Source organism: Patella vulgata, chromosome 8, assembly GCF_932274485.2.
Source record: "Patella vulgata chromosome 8, xgPatVulg1.2, whole genome shotgun sequence".
Classification (NCBI taxonomy): domain Eukaryota; kingdom Metazoa; phylum Mollusca; class Gastropoda; family Patellidae; genus Patella; species Patella vulgata.
In genome coordinates this window covers 54,372,079-54,383,416 of record NC_065886.2, presented here as the reverse complement: position 1 = coordinate 54,383,416, position 11,338 = coordinate 54,372,079, and the positions used below count along the sequence as shown (strand labels likewise).

Sequence of the window (11,338 nt, the reverse complement as noted above, 5' to 3'; positions counted from 1 at the left end):
GGTCAAGGAGAAGCATGGGGTCGGTGGGATTCTGAGCCCGGTGCACTAAAATGGTCAAAGAGAGCGAAAATGGTTACTCTGCCTCCTTCGTACGTGTTATACAATACAGGCTGTGTGAGTGGCCAATTAACACGAGCGAATCACGGCTAAAGCGTGTCGGCCGAAGAGAAGCCACCATTATGTTCAACGCGCTTGGGAACCCATCAAAGTGAGTACGAGCGGTCAGTCGGTGGGCAGAGCTTTAGAGTCCGACCCTCGCTGTACTAGATTTCTTATACGAAGCGAATCGGTGTTGAAAGACGGACGTCCGAAAACCTGTAAAAGAAGGAGGTAAGAATAAGAATAAAAAGATATATGCGGCCTGTATTTCTCGACGGCGGCTTGTTGGTCTAGGGGTATGATTCTCGCTTTGGGTGCGAGAGGTCCCGGGTTCGAATCCCGGACAAGCCCTGCTTACTTTTTTGCATTCCAGGCATGTTTTGTTGAAGAAACGGCGATGAAGACAGCGAGTGTGTTTTCCATCGCCCTGGGAGGTGGCAGCGGCTTGTTGGTCTAGGGGTATGATTCTCGCTTAGGGTGCGAGAGGTCCCGGGTTCAAATCCCGGACAAGCCCAACTTTTGATGGTTTGTATGACGCTTTGTAGCAATTTTAGCGAATGTGGACGAGCCCCAAATCCCCAAGGAGCGTGGCGCATAAATACCGAGTCGGATAAAGCCATGTCCAGAACGATCTACCTAATTACAGGTGCGCTTAGGTGGCGGCTTGTTGGTCTAGAGGTATGATTCTCGCTTCGGGTGCGAGAGGTCCCGGGTTCGATTCCCGGACAAGCCCATTTTACATCGATGTGTTTTCGCAGCTGACCTCTCGGTCAAGGAGAAGCATGGGGTCGGTGGGATTCTGAGCCCGGTGCACTAAAATGGTCAAAGAGGGCGAAAATGGTTACTCTGCCTCCTTCGTACGTGTTATACAATACAGGCTGTGTGAGTGGCCAATTAACACGAGCGAATCACGGCTAAAGCGTGTCGGCCGAAGAGAAGCCACCATTATGTTCAACGCGCTTGGGAACCCATCAAAGTGAGTACGAGCGGTCAGTCGGTGGGCAGAGCTTTAGAGTCCGACCCTCGCTGTACTAGATTTCTTATACGAAGCGAATCGGTGTTGAAAGACGGACGTCCGAAAACCTGTAAAAGAAGGAGGTAAGAATAAGAATAAAAAGATATATGCGGCCTGTATTTCTCGACGGCGGCTTGTTGGTCTAGGGGTATGATTCTCGCTTTGGGTGCGAGAGGTCCCGGGTTCGAATCCCGGACAAGCCCTGCTTACTTTTTTGCATTCCAGGCATGTTTTGTTGAAGAAACGGCGATGAAGACAGCGAGTGTGTTTTCCATCGCCCTGGGAGGTGGCAGCGGCTTGTTGGTCTAGGGGTATGATTCTCGCTTAGGGTGCGAGAGGTCCCGGGTTCAAATCCCGGACAAGCCCAACTTTTGATGGTTTGTATGACGCTTTGTAGCAATTTTAGCGAATGTGGACGAGCCCCAAATCCCCAAGGAGCGTGGCGCATAAATACCGAGTCGGATAAAGCCATGTCCAGAACGATCTACCTAATTACAGGTGCGCTTAGGTGGCGGCTTGTTGGTCTAGAGGTATGATTCTCGCTTCGGGTGCGAGAGGTCCCGGGTTCGATTCCCGGACAAGCCCATTTTACATCGATGTGTTTTCGCAGCTGACCTCTCGGTCAAGGAGAAGCATGGGGTCGGTGGGATTCTGAGCCCGGTGCACTAAAATGGTCAAAGAGAGCGAAAATGGTTACTCTGCCTCCTTCGTACGTGTTATACAATACAGGCTGTGTGAGTGGCCAATTAACACGAGCGAATCACGGCTAAAGCGTGTCGGCCGAAGAGAAGCCACCATTATGTTCAACGCGCTTGGGAACCCATCAAAGTGAGTACGAGCGGTCAGTCGGTGGGCAGAGCTTTAGAGTCCGACCCTCGCTGTACTAGATTTCTTATACGAAGCGAATCGGTGTTGAAAGACGGACGTCCGAAAACCTGTAAAAGAAGGAGGTAAGAATAAGAATAAAAAGATATATGCGGCCTGTATTTCTCGACGGCGGCTTGTTGGTCTAGGGGTATGATTCTCGCTTTGGGTGCGAGAGGTCCCGGGTTCGAATCCCGGACAAGCCCTGCTTACTTTTTTGCATTCCAGGCATGTTTTGTTGAAGAAACGGCGATGAAGACAGCGAGTGTGTTTTCCATCGCCCTGGGAGGTGGCAGCGGCTTGTTGGTCTAGGGGTATGATTCTCGCTTAGGGTGCGAGAGGTCCCGGGTTCAAATCCCGGACAAGCCCAACTTTTGATGGTTTGTATGACGCTTTGTAGCAATTTTAGCGAATGTGGACGAGCCCCAAATCCCCAAGGAGCGTGGCGCATAAATACCGAGTCGGATAAAGCCATGTCCAGAACGATCTACCTAATTACAGGTGCGCTTAGGTGGCGGCTTGTTGGTCTAGAGGTATGATTCTCGCTTCGGGTGCGAGAGGTCCCGGGTTCGATTCCCGGACAAGCCCATTTTACATCGATGTGTTTTCGCAGCTGACCTCTCGGTCAAGGAGAAGCATGGGGTCGGTGGGATTCTGAGCCCGGTGCACTAAAATGGTCAAAGAGAGCGAAAATGGTTACTCTGCCTCCTTCGTACGTGTTATACAATACAGGCTGTGTGAGTGGCCAATTAACACGAGCGAATCACGGCTAAAGCGTGTCGGCCGAAGAGAAGCCACCATTATGTTCAACGCGCTTGGGAACCCATCAAAGTGAGTACGAGCGGTCAGTCGGTGGGCAGAGCTTTAGAGTCCGACCCTCGCTGTACTAGATTTCTTATACGAAGCGAATCGGTGTTGAAAGACGGACGTCCGAAAACCTGTAAAAGAAGGAGGTAAGAATAAGAATAAAAAGATATATGCGGCCTGTATTTCTCGACGGCGGCTTGTTGGTCTAGGGGTATGATTCTCGCTTTGGGTGCGAGAGGTCCCGGGTTCGAATCCCGGACAAGCCCTGCTTACTTTTTTGCATTCCAGGCATGTTTTGTTGAAGAAACGGCGATGAAGACAGCGAGTGTGTTTTCCATCGCCCTGGGAGGTGGCAGCGGCTTGTTGGTCTAGGGGTATGATTCTCGCTTAGGGTGCGAGAGGTCCCGGGTTCAAATCCCGGACAAGCCCAACTTTTGATGGTTTGTATGACGCTTTGTAGCAATTTTAGCGAATGTGGACGAGCCCCAAATCCCCAAGGAGCGTGGCGCATAAATACCGAGTCGGATAAAGCCATGTCCAGAACGATCTACCTAATTACAGGTGCGCTTAGGTGGCGGCTTGTTGGTCTAGAGGTATGATTCTCGCTTCGGGTGCGAGAGGTCCCGGGTTCGATTCCCGGACAAGCCCATTTTACATCGATGTGTTTTCGCAGCTGACCTCTCGGTCAAGGAGAAGCATGGGGTCGGTGGGATTCTGAGCCCGGTGCACTAAAATGGTCAAAGAGAGCGAAAATGGTTACTCTGCCTCCTTCGTACGTGTTATACAATACAGGCTGTGTGAGTGGCCAATTAACACGAGCGAATCACGGCTAAAGCGTGTCGGCCGAAGAGAAGCCACCATTATGTTCAACGCGCTTGGGAACCCATCAAAGTGAGTACGAGCGGTCAGTCGGTGGGCAGAGCTTTAGAGTCCGACCCTCGCTGTACTAGATTTCTTATACGAAGCGAATCGGTGTTGAAAGACGGACGTCCGAAAACCTGTAAAAGAAGGAGGTAAGAATAAGAATAAAAAGATATATGCGGCCTGTATTTCTCGACGGCGGCTTGTTGGTCTAGGGGTATGATTCTCGCTTTGGGTGCGAGAGGTCCCGGGTTCGAATCCCGGACAAGCCCTGCTTACTTTTTTGCATTCCAGGCATGTTTTGTTGAAGAAACGGCGATGAAGACAGCGAGTGTGTTTTCCATCGCCCTGGGAGGTGGCAGCGGCTTGTTGGTCTAGGGGTATGATTCTCGCTTAGGGTGCGAGAGGTCCCGGGTTCAAATCCCGGACAAGCCCAACTTTTGATGGTTTGTATGACGCTTTGTAGCAATTTTAGCGAATGTGGACGAGCCCCAAATCCCCAAGGAGCGTGGCGCATAAATACCGAGTCGGATAAAGCCATGTCCAGAACGATCTACCTAATTACAGGTGCGCTTAGGTGGCGGCTTGTTGGTCTAGAGGTATGATTCTCGCTTCGGGTGCGAGAGGTCCCGGGTTCGATTCCCGGACAAGCCCATTTTACATCGATGTGTTTTCGCAGCTGACCTCTCGGTCAAGGAGAAGCATGGGGTCGGTGGGATTCTGAGCCCGGTGCACTAAAATGGTCAAAGAGAGCGAAAATGGTTACTCTGCCTCCTTCGTACGTGTTATACAATACAGGCTGTGTGAGTGGCCAATTAACACGAGCGAATCACGGCTAAAGCGTGTCGGCCGAAGAGAAGCCACCATTATGTTCAACGCGCTTGGGAACCCATCAAAGTGAGTACGAGCGGTCAGTCGGTGGGCAGAGCTTTAGAGTCCGACCCTCGCTGTACTAGATTTCTTATACGAAGCGAATCGGTGTTGAAAGACGGACGTCCGAAAACCTGTAAAAGAAGGAGGTAAGAATAAGAATAAAAAGATATATGCGGCCTGTATTTCTCGACGGCGGCTTGTTGGTCTAGGGGTATGATTCTCGCTTTGGGTGCGAGAGGTCCCGGGTTCGAATCCCGGACAAGCCCTGCTTACTTTTTTGCATTCCAGGCATGTTTTGTTGAAGAAACGGCGATGAAGACAGCGAGTGTGTTTTCCATCGCCCTGGGAGGTGGCAGCGGCTTGTTGGTCTAGGGGTATGATTCTCGCTTAGGGTGCGAGAGGTCCCGGGTTCAAATCCCGGACAAGCCCAACTTTTGATGGTTTGTATGACGCTTTGTAGCAATTTTAGCGAATGTGGACGAGCCCCAAATCCCCAAGGAGCGTGGCGCATAAATACCGAGTCGGATAAAGCCATGTCCAGAACGATCTACCTAATTACAGGTGCGCTTAGGTGGCGGCTTGTTGGTCTAGAGGTATGATTCTCGCTTCGGGTGCGAGAGGTCCCGGGTTCGATTCCCGGACAAGCCCATTTTACATCGATGTGTTTTCGCAGCTGACCTCTCGGTCAAGGAGAAGCATGGGGTCGGTGGGATTCTGAGCCCGGTGCACTAAAATGGTCAAAGAGAGCGAAAATGGTTACTCTGCCTCCTTCGTACGTGTTATACAATACAGGCTGTGTGAGTGGCCAATTAACACGAGCGAATCACGGCTAAAGCGTGTCGGCCGAAGAGAAGCCACCATTATGTTCAACGCGCTTGGGAACCCATCAAAGTGAGTACGAGCGGTCAGTCGGTGGGCAGAGCTTTAGAGTCCGACCCTCGCTGTACTAGATTTCTTATACGAAGCGAATCGGTGTTGAAAGACGGACGTCCGAAAACCTGTAAAAGAAGGAGGTAAGAATAAGAATAAAAAGATATATGCGGCCTGTATTTCTCGACGGCGGCTTGTTGGTCTAGGGGTATGATTCTCGCTTTGGGTGCGAGAGGTCCCGGGTTCGAATCCCGGACAAGCCCTGCTTACTTTTTTGCATTCCAGGCATGTTTTGTTGAAGAAACGGCGATGAAGACAGCGAGTGTGTTTTCCATCGCCCTGGGAGGTGGCAGCGGCTTGTTGGTCTAGGGGTATGATTCTCGCTTAGGGTGCGAGAGGTCCCGGGTTCAAATCCCGGACAAGCCCAACTTTTGATGGTTTGTATGACGCTTTGTAGCAATTTTAGCGAATGTGGACGAGCCCCAAATCCCCAAGGAGCGTGGCGCATAAATACCGAGTCGGATAAAGCCATGTCCAGAACGATCTACCTAATTACAGGTGCGCTTAGGTGGCGGCTTGTTGGTCTAGAGGTATGATTCTCGCTTCGGGTGCGAGAGGTCCCGGGTTCGATTCCCGGACAAGCCCATTTTACATCGATGTGTTTTCGCAGCTGACCTCTCGGTCAAGGAGAAGCATGGGGTCGGTGGGATTCTGAGCCCGGTGCACTAAAATGGTCAAAGAGAGCGAAAATGGTTACTCTGCCTCCTTCGTACGTGTTATACAATACAGGCTGTGTGAGTGGCCAATTAACACGAGCGAATCACGGCTAAAGCGTGTCGGCCGAAGAGAAGCCACCATTATGTTCAACGCGCTTGGGAACCCATCAAAGTGAGTACGAGCGGTCAGTCGGTGGGCAGAGCTTTAGAGTCCGACCCTCGCTGTACTAGATTTCTTATACGAAGCGAATCGGTGTTGAAAGACGGACGTCCGAAAACCTGTAAAAGAAGGAGGTAAGAATAAGAATAAAAAGATATATGCGGCCTGTATTTCTCGACGGCGGCTTGTTGGTCTAGGGGTATGATTCTCGCTTTGGGTGCGAGAGGTCCCGGGTTCGAATCCCGGACAAGCCCTGCTTACTTTTTTGCATTCCAGGCATGTTTTGTTGAAGAAACGGCGATGAAGACAGCGAGTGTGTTTTCCATCGCCCTGGGAGGTGGCAGCGGCTTGTTGGTCTAGGGGTATGATTCTCGCTTAGGGTGCGAGAGGTCCCGGGTTCAAATCCCGGACAAGCCCAACTTTTGATGGTTTGTATGACGCTTTGTAGCAATTTTAGCGAATGTGGACGAGCCCCAAATCCCCAAGGAGCGTGGCGCATAAATACCGAGTCGGATAAAGCCATGTCCAGAACGATCTACCTAATTACAGGTGCGCTTAGGTGGCGGCTTGTTGGTCTAGAGGTATGATTCTCGCTTCGGGTGCGAGAGGTCCCGGGTTCGATTCCCGGACAAGCCCATTTTACATCGATGTGTTTTCGCAGCTGACCTCTCGGTCAAGGAGAAGCATGGGGTCGGTGGGATTCTGAGCCCGGTGCACTAAAATGGTCAAAGAGAGCGAAAATGGTTACTCTGCCTCCTTCGTACGTGTTATACAATACAGGCTGTGTGAGTGGCCAATTAACACGAGCGAATCACGGCTAAAGCGTGTCGGCCGAAGAGAAGCCACCATTATGTTCAACGCGCTTGGGAACCCATCAAAGTGAGTACGAGCGGTCAGTCGGTGGGCAGAGCTTTAGAGTCCGACCCTCGCTGTACTAGATTTCTTATACGAAGCGAATCGGTGTTGAAAGACGGACGTCCGAAAACCTGTAAAAGAAGGAGGTAAGAATAAGAATAAAAAGATATATGCGGCCTGTATTTCTCGACGGCGGCTTGTTGGTCTAGGGGTATGATTCTCGCTTTGGGTGCGAGAGGTCCCGGGTTCGAATCCCGGACAAGCCCTGCTTACTTTTTTGCATTCCAGGCATGTTTTGTTGAAGAAACGGCGATGAAGACAGCGAGTGTGTTTTCCATCGCCCTGGGAGGTGGCAGCGGCTTGTTGGTCTAGGGGTATGATTCTCGCTTAGGGTGCGAGAGGTCCCGGGTTCAAATCCCGGACAAGCCCAACTTTTGATGGTTTGTATGACGCTTTGTAGCAATTTTAGCGAATGTGGACGAGCCCCAAATCCCCAAGGAGCGTGGCGCATAAATACCGAGTCGGATAAAGCCATGTCCAGAACGATCTACCTAATTACAGGTGCGCTTAGGTGGCGGCTTGTTGGTCTAGAGGTATGATTCTCGCTTCGGGTGCGAGAGGTCCCGGGTTCGATTCCCGGACAAGCCCATTTTACATCGATGTGTTTTCGCAGCTGACCTCTCGGTCAAGGAGAAGCATGGGGTCGGTGGGATTCTGAGCCCGGTGCACTAAAATGGTCAAAGAGAGCGAAAATGGTTACTCTGCCTCCTTCGTACGTGTTATACAATACAGGCTGTGTGAGTGGCCAATTAACACGAGCGAATCACGGCTAAAGCGTGTCGGCCGAAGAGAAGCCACCATTATGTTCAACGCGCTTGGGAACCCATCAAAGTGAGTACGAGCGGTCAGTCGGTGGGCAGAGCTTTAGAGTCCGACCCTCGCTGTACTAGATTTCTTATACGAAGCGAATCGGTGTTGAAAGACGGACGTCCGAAAACCTGTAAAAGAAGGAGGTAAGAATAAGAATAAAAAGATATATGCGGCCTGTATTTCTCGACGGCGGCTTGTTGGTCTAGGGGTATGATTCTCGCTTTGGGTGCGAGAGGTCCCGGGTTCGAATCCCGGACAAGCCCTGCTTACTTTTTTGCATTCCAGGCATGTTTTGTTGAAGAAACGGCGATGAAGACAGCGAGTGTGTTTTCCATCGCCCTGGGAGGTGGCAGCGGCTTGTTGGTCTAGGGGTATGATTCTCGCTTAGGGTGCGAGAGGTCCCGGGTTCAAATCCCGGACAAGCCCAACTTTTGATGGTTTGTATGACGCTTTGTAGCAATTTTAGCGAATGTGGACGAGCCCCAAATCCCCAAGGAGCGTGGCGCATAAATACCGAGTCGGATAAAGCCATGTCCAGAACGATCTACCTAATTACAGGTGCGCTTAGGTGGCGGCTTGTTGGTCTAGAGGTATGATTCTCGCTTCGGGTGCGAGAGGTCCCGGGTTCGATTCCCGGACAAGCCCATTTTACATCGATGTGTTTTCGCAGCTGACCTCTCGGTCAAGGAGAAGCATGGGGTCGGTGGGATTCTGAGCCCGGTGCACTAAAATGGTCAAAGAGAGCGAAAATGGTTACTCTGCCTCCTTCGTACGTGTTATACAATACAGGCTGTGTGAGTGGCCAATTAACACGAGCGAATCACGGCTAAAGCGTGTCGGCCGAAGAGAAGCCACCATTATGTTCAACGCGCTTGGGAACCCATCAAAGTGAGTACGAGCGGTCAGTCGGTGGGCAGAGCTTTAGAGTCCGACCCTCGCTGTACTAGATTTCTTATACGAAGCGAATCGGTGTTGAAAGACGGACGTCCGAAAACCTGTAAAAGAAGGAGGTAAGAATAAGAAAAAAAAGATATATGCGGCCTGTATTTCTCGACGGCGGCTTGTTGGTCTAGGGGTATGATTCTCGCTTTGGGTGCGAGAGGTCCCGGGTTCGAATCCCGGACAAGCCCTGCTTACTTTTTTGCATTCCAGGCATGTTTTGTTGAAGAAACGGCGATGAAGACAGCGAGTGTGTTTTCCATCGCCCTGGGAGGTGGCAGCGGCTTGTTGGTCTAGGGGTATGATTCTCGCTTAGGGTGCGAGAGGTCCCGGGTTCAAATCCCGGACAAGCCCAACTTTTGATGGTTTGTATGACGCTTTGTAGCAATTTTAGCGAATGTGGACGAGCCCCAAATCCCCAAGGAGCGTGGCGCATAAATACCGAGTCGGATAAAGCCATGTCCAGAACGATCTACCTAATTACAGGTGCGCTTAGGTGGCGGCTTGTTGGTCTAGAGGTATGATTCTCGCTTCGGGTGCGAGAGGTCCCGGGTTCGATTCCCGGACAAGCCCATTTTACATCGATGTGTTTTCGCAGCTGACCTCTCGGTCAAGGAGAAGCATGGGGTCGGTGGGATTCTGAGCCCGGTGCACTAAAATGGTCAAAGAGAGCGAAAATGGTTACTCTGCCTCCTTCGTACGTGTTATACAATACAGGCTGTGTGAGTGGCCAATTAACACGAGCGAATCACGGCTAAAGCGTGTCGGCCGAAGAGAAGCCACCATTATGTTCAACGCGCTTGGGAACCCATCAAAGTGAGTACGAGCGGTCAGTCGGTGGGCAGAGCTATAGAGTCCGACCCTCGCTGTACTAGATTTCTTATACGAAGCGAATCGGTGTTGAAAGACGGACGTCCGAAAACCTGTAAAAGAAGGAGGTAAGAATAAGAATAAAAAGATATATGCGGCCTGTATTTCTCGACGGCGGCTTGTTGGTCTAGGGGTATGATTCTCGCTTTGGGTGCGAGAGGTCCCGGGTTCGAATCCCGGACAAGCCCTGCTTACTTTTTTGCATTCCAGGCATGTTTTGTTGAAGAAACGGCGATGAAGACAGCGAGTGTGTTTTCCATCGCCCTGGGAGGTGGCAGCGGCTTGTTGGTCTAGGGGTATGATTCTCGCTTAGGGTGCGAGAGGTCCCGGGTTCAAATCCCGGACAAGCCCAACTTTTGATGGTTTGTATGACGCTTTGTAGCAATTTTAGCGAATGTGGACGAGCCCCAAATCCCCAAGGAGCGTGGCGCATAAATACCGAGTCGGATAAAGCCATGTCCAGAACGATCTACCTAATTACAGGTGCGCTTAGGTGGCGGCTTGTTGGTCTAGAGGTATGATTCTCGCTTCGGGTGCGAGAGGTCCCGGGTTCGATTCCCGGACAAGCCCATTTTACATCGATGTGTTTTCGCAGCTGACCTCTCGGTCAAGGAGAAGCATGGGGTCGGTGGGATTCTGAGCCCGGTGCACTAAAATGGTCAAAGAGAGCGAAAATGGTTACTCTGCCTCCTTCGTACGTGTTATACAATACAGGCTGTGTGAGTGGCCAATTAACACGAGCGAATCACGGCTAAAGCGTGTCGGCCGAAGAGAAGCCACCATTATGTTCAACGCGCTTGGGAACCCATCAAAGTGAGTACGAGCGGTCAGTCGGTGGGCAGAGCTTTAGAGTCCGACCCTCGCTGTACTAGATTTCTTATACGAAGCGAATCGGTGTTGAAAGACGGACGTCCGAAAACCTGTAAAAGAAGGAGGTAAGAATAAGAATAAAAAGATATATGCGGCCTGTATTTCTCGACGGCGGCTTGTTGGTCTAGGGGTATGATTCTCGCTTTGGGTGCGAGAGGTCCCGGGTTCGAATCCCGGACAAGCCCTGCTTACTTTTTTGCATTCCAGGCATGTTTTGTTGAAGAAACGGCGATGAAGACAGCGAGTGTGTTTTCCATCGCCCTGGGAGGTGGCAGCGGCTTGTTGGTCTAGGGGTATGATTCTCGCTTAGGGTGCGAGAGGTCCCGGGTTCAAATCCCGGACAAGCCCAACTTTTGATGGTTTGTATGACGCTTTGTAGCAATTTTAGCGAATGTGGACGAGCCCCAAATCCCCAAGGAGCGTGGCGCATAAATACCGAGTCGGATAAAGCCATGTCCAGAACGATCTACCTAATTACAGGTGCGCTTAGGTGGCGGCTTGTTGGTCTAGAGGTATGATTCTCGCTTCGGGTGCGAGAGGTCCCGGGTTCGATTCCCGGACAAGCCCATTTTACATCGATGTGTTTTCGCAGCTGACCTCTCGGTCAAGGAGAAGCATGGGGTCGGTGGGATTCTGAGCCCGGTGCACTAAAATGGTCAAAGAGAGCGA

The 11,338-nt window shown here is 51.2% G+C and overlaps 39 non-coding genes across 39 annotated transcripts; all 39 read left to right on the top strand.

Moving 5' to 3' along the window:
• The first annotated feature begins 378 nt into the window (after positions 1 to 378).
• Trnap-ugg (transfer RNA proline (anticodon UGG)) lies at positions 379 to 450 on the top strand. The gene has a single exon. It is a non-coding gene; the product is annotated as a tRNA-Pro (tRNA).
• Positions 451 to 541: 91 nt separating this feature from the next.
• Trnap-agg (transfer RNA proline (anticodon AGG)) lies at positions 542 to 613 on the top strand. The gene has a single exon. It is a non-coding gene; the product is annotated as a tRNA-Pro (tRNA).
• A 147-nt stretch (positions 614 to 760) lies between these two features.
• Positions 761 to 832, top strand: Trnap-cgg (transfer RNA proline (anticodon CGG)). Its single transcript has one exon. It is a non-coding gene; the product is annotated as a tRNA-Pro (tRNA).
• Positions 833 to 1,245: 413 nt separating this feature from the next.
• Positions 1,246 to 1,317, top strand: Trnap-ugg (transfer RNA proline (anticodon UGG)). Its single transcript has one exon. It is a non-coding gene; the product is annotated as a tRNA-Pro (tRNA).
• Positions 1,318 to 1,408: 91 nt separating this feature from the next.
• Trnap-agg (transfer RNA proline (anticodon AGG)) lies at positions 1,409 to 1,480 on the top strand. The gene has a single exon. It is a non-coding gene; the product is annotated as a tRNA-Pro (tRNA).
• A 147-nt stretch (positions 1,481 to 1,627) lies between these two features.
• Trnap-cgg (transfer RNA proline (anticodon CGG)) lies at positions 1,628 to 1,699 on the top strand. Its single transcript has one exon. It is a non-coding gene; the product is annotated as a tRNA-Pro (tRNA).
• A 413-nt stretch (positions 1,700 to 2,112) lies between these two features.
• Trnap-ugg (transfer RNA proline (anticodon UGG)) lies at positions 2,113 to 2,184 on the top strand. The gene has a single exon. It is a non-coding gene; the product is annotated as a tRNA-Pro (tRNA).
• A 91-nt stretch (positions 2,185 to 2,275) lies between these two features.
• Positions 2,276 to 2,347, top strand: Trnap-agg (transfer RNA proline (anticodon AGG)). The gene has a single exon. It is a non-coding gene; the product is annotated as a tRNA-Pro (tRNA).
• Positions 2,348 to 2,494: 147 nt separating this feature from the next.
• Trnap-cgg (transfer RNA proline (anticodon CGG)) lies at positions 2,495 to 2,566 on the top strand. The gene has a single exon. It is a non-coding gene; the product is annotated as a tRNA-Pro (tRNA).
• Positions 2,567 to 2,979: 413 nt separating this feature from the next.
• Trnap-ugg (transfer RNA proline (anticodon UGG)) lies at positions 2,980 to 3,051 on the top strand. Its single transcript has one exon. It is a non-coding gene; the product is annotated as a tRNA-Pro (tRNA).
• A 91-nt stretch (positions 3,052 to 3,142) lies between these two features.
• Positions 3,143 to 3,214, top strand: Trnap-agg (transfer RNA proline (anticodon AGG)). Its single transcript has one exon. It is a non-coding gene; the product is annotated as a tRNA-Pro (tRNA).
• A 147-nt stretch (positions 3,215 to 3,361) lies between these two features.
• On the top strand, positions 3,362 to 3,433 carry Trnap-cgg (transfer RNA proline (anticodon CGG)). The gene has a single exon. It is a non-coding gene; the product is annotated as a tRNA-Pro (tRNA).
• Positions 3,434 to 3,846: 413 nt separating this feature from the next.
• Positions 3,847 to 3,918, top strand: Trnap-ugg (transfer RNA proline (anticodon UGG)). The gene has a single exon. It is a non-coding gene; the product is annotated as a tRNA-Pro (tRNA).
• Positions 3,919 to 4,009: 91 nt separating this feature from the next.
• On the top strand, positions 4,010 to 4,081 carry Trnap-agg (transfer RNA proline (anticodon AGG)). Its single transcript has one exon. It is a non-coding gene; the product is annotated as a tRNA-Pro (tRNA).
• Positions 4,082 to 4,228: 147 nt separating this feature from the next.
• Positions 4,229 to 4,300, top strand: Trnap-cgg (transfer RNA proline (anticodon CGG)). The gene has a single exon. It is a non-coding gene; the product is annotated as a tRNA-Pro (tRNA).
• A 413-nt stretch (positions 4,301 to 4,713) lies between these two features.
• Positions 4,714 to 4,785, top strand: Trnap-ugg (transfer RNA proline (anticodon UGG)). The gene has a single exon. It is a non-coding gene; the product is annotated as a tRNA-Pro (tRNA).
• Positions 4,786 to 4,876: 91 nt separating this feature from the next.
• On the top strand, positions 4,877 to 4,948 carry Trnap-agg (transfer RNA proline (anticodon AGG)). Its single transcript has one exon. It is a non-coding gene; the product is annotated as a tRNA-Pro (tRNA).
• Positions 4,949 to 5,095: 147 nt separating this feature from the next.
• On the top strand, positions 5,096 to 5,167 carry Trnap-cgg (transfer RNA proline (anticodon CGG)). Its single transcript has one exon. It is a non-coding gene; the product is annotated as a tRNA-Pro (tRNA).
• Positions 5,168 to 5,580: 413 nt separating this feature from the next.
• Positions 5,581 to 5,652, top strand: Trnap-ugg (transfer RNA proline (anticodon UGG)). Its single transcript has one exon. It is a non-coding gene; the product is annotated as a tRNA-Pro (tRNA).
• A 91-nt stretch (positions 5,653 to 5,743) lies between these two features.
• On the top strand, positions 5,744 to 5,815 carry Trnap-agg (transfer RNA proline (anticodon AGG)). Its single transcript has one exon. It is a non-coding gene; the product is annotated as a tRNA-Pro (tRNA).
• Positions 5,816 to 5,962: 147 nt separating this feature from the next.
• Trnap-cgg (transfer RNA proline (anticodon CGG)) lies at positions 5,963 to 6,034 on the top strand. The gene has a single exon. It is a non-coding gene; the product is annotated as a tRNA-Pro (tRNA).
• A 413-nt stretch (positions 6,035 to 6,447) lies between these two features.
• Trnap-ugg (transfer RNA proline (anticodon UGG)) lies at positions 6,448 to 6,519 on the top strand. The gene has a single exon. It is a non-coding gene; the product is annotated as a tRNA-Pro (tRNA).
• A 91-nt stretch (positions 6,520 to 6,610) lies between these two features.
• Trnap-agg (transfer RNA proline (anticodon AGG)) lies at positions 6,611 to 6,682 on the top strand. The gene has a single exon. It is a non-coding gene; the product is annotated as a tRNA-Pro (tRNA).
• A 147-nt stretch (positions 6,683 to 6,829) lies between these two features.
• Positions 6,830 to 6,901, top strand: Trnap-cgg (transfer RNA proline (anticodon CGG)). Its single transcript has one exon. It is a non-coding gene; the product is annotated as a tRNA-Pro (tRNA).
• A 413-nt stretch (positions 6,902 to 7,314) lies between these two features.
• Positions 7,315 to 7,386, top strand: Trnap-ugg (transfer RNA proline (anticodon UGG)). The gene has a single exon. It is a non-coding gene; the product is annotated as a tRNA-Pro (tRNA).
• Positions 7,387 to 7,477: 91 nt separating this feature from the next.
• Trnap-agg (transfer RNA proline (anticodon AGG)) lies at positions 7,478 to 7,549 on the top strand. The gene has a single exon. It is a non-coding gene; the product is annotated as a tRNA-Pro (tRNA).
• A 147-nt stretch (positions 7,550 to 7,696) lies between these two features.
• Trnap-cgg (transfer RNA proline (anticodon CGG)) lies at positions 7,697 to 7,768 on the top strand. The gene has a single exon. It is a non-coding gene; the product is annotated as a tRNA-Pro (tRNA).
• A 413-nt stretch (positions 7,769 to 8,181) lies between these two features.
• Trnap-ugg (transfer RNA proline (anticodon UGG)) lies at positions 8,182 to 8,253 on the top strand. The gene has a single exon. It is a non-coding gene; the product is annotated as a tRNA-Pro (tRNA).
• Positions 8,254 to 8,344: 91 nt separating this feature from the next.
• On the top strand, positions 8,345 to 8,416 carry Trnap-agg (transfer RNA proline (anticodon AGG)). The gene has a single exon. It is a non-coding gene; the product is annotated as a tRNA-Pro (tRNA).
• Positions 8,417 to 8,563: 147 nt separating this feature from the next.
• Positions 8,564 to 8,635, top strand: Trnap-cgg (transfer RNA proline (anticodon CGG)). The gene has a single exon. It is a non-coding gene; the product is annotated as a tRNA-Pro (tRNA).
• A 413-nt stretch (positions 8,636 to 9,048) lies between these two features.
• On the top strand, positions 9,049 to 9,120 carry Trnap-ugg (transfer RNA proline (anticodon UGG)). The gene has a single exon. It is a non-coding gene; the product is annotated as a tRNA-Pro (tRNA).
• Positions 9,121 to 9,211: 91 nt separating this feature from the next.
• On the top strand, positions 9,212 to 9,283 carry Trnap-agg (transfer RNA proline (anticodon AGG)). The gene has a single exon. It is a non-coding gene; the product is annotated as a tRNA-Pro (tRNA).
• A 147-nt stretch (positions 9,284 to 9,430) lies between these two features.
• On the top strand, positions 9,431 to 9,502 carry Trnap-cgg (transfer RNA proline (anticodon CGG)). Its single transcript has one exon. It is a non-coding gene; the product is annotated as a tRNA-Pro (tRNA).
• A 413-nt stretch (positions 9,503 to 9,915) lies between these two features.
• On the top strand, positions 9,916 to 9,987 carry Trnap-ugg (transfer RNA proline (anticodon UGG)). The gene has a single exon. It is a non-coding gene; the product is annotated as a tRNA-Pro (tRNA).
• A 91-nt stretch (positions 9,988 to 10,078) lies between these two features.
• On the top strand, positions 10,079 to 10,150 carry Trnap-agg (transfer RNA proline (anticodon AGG)). Its single transcript has one exon. It is a non-coding gene; the product is annotated as a tRNA-Pro (tRNA).
• Positions 10,151 to 10,297: 147 nt separating this feature from the next.
• Positions 10,298 to 10,369, top strand: Trnap-cgg (transfer RNA proline (anticodon CGG)). Its single transcript has one exon. It is a non-coding gene; the product is annotated as a tRNA-Pro (tRNA).
• A 413-nt stretch (positions 10,370 to 10,782) lies between these two features.
• On the top strand, positions 10,783 to 10,854 carry Trnap-ugg (transfer RNA proline (anticodon UGG)). The gene has a single exon. It is a non-coding gene; the product is annotated as a tRNA-Pro (tRNA).
• A 91-nt stretch (positions 10,855 to 10,945) lies between these two features.
• Positions 10,946 to 11,017, top strand: Trnap-agg (transfer RNA proline (anticodon AGG)). The gene has a single exon. It is a non-coding gene; the product is annotated as a tRNA-Pro (tRNA).
• Positions 11,018 to 11,164: 147 nt separating this feature from the next.
• Trnap-cgg (transfer RNA proline (anticodon CGG)) lies at positions 11,165 to 11,236 on the top strand. Its single transcript has one exon. It is a non-coding gene; the product is annotated as a tRNA-Pro (tRNA).
• The last annotated feature ends 102 nt before the right edge of the window (positions 11,237 to 11,338 follow it).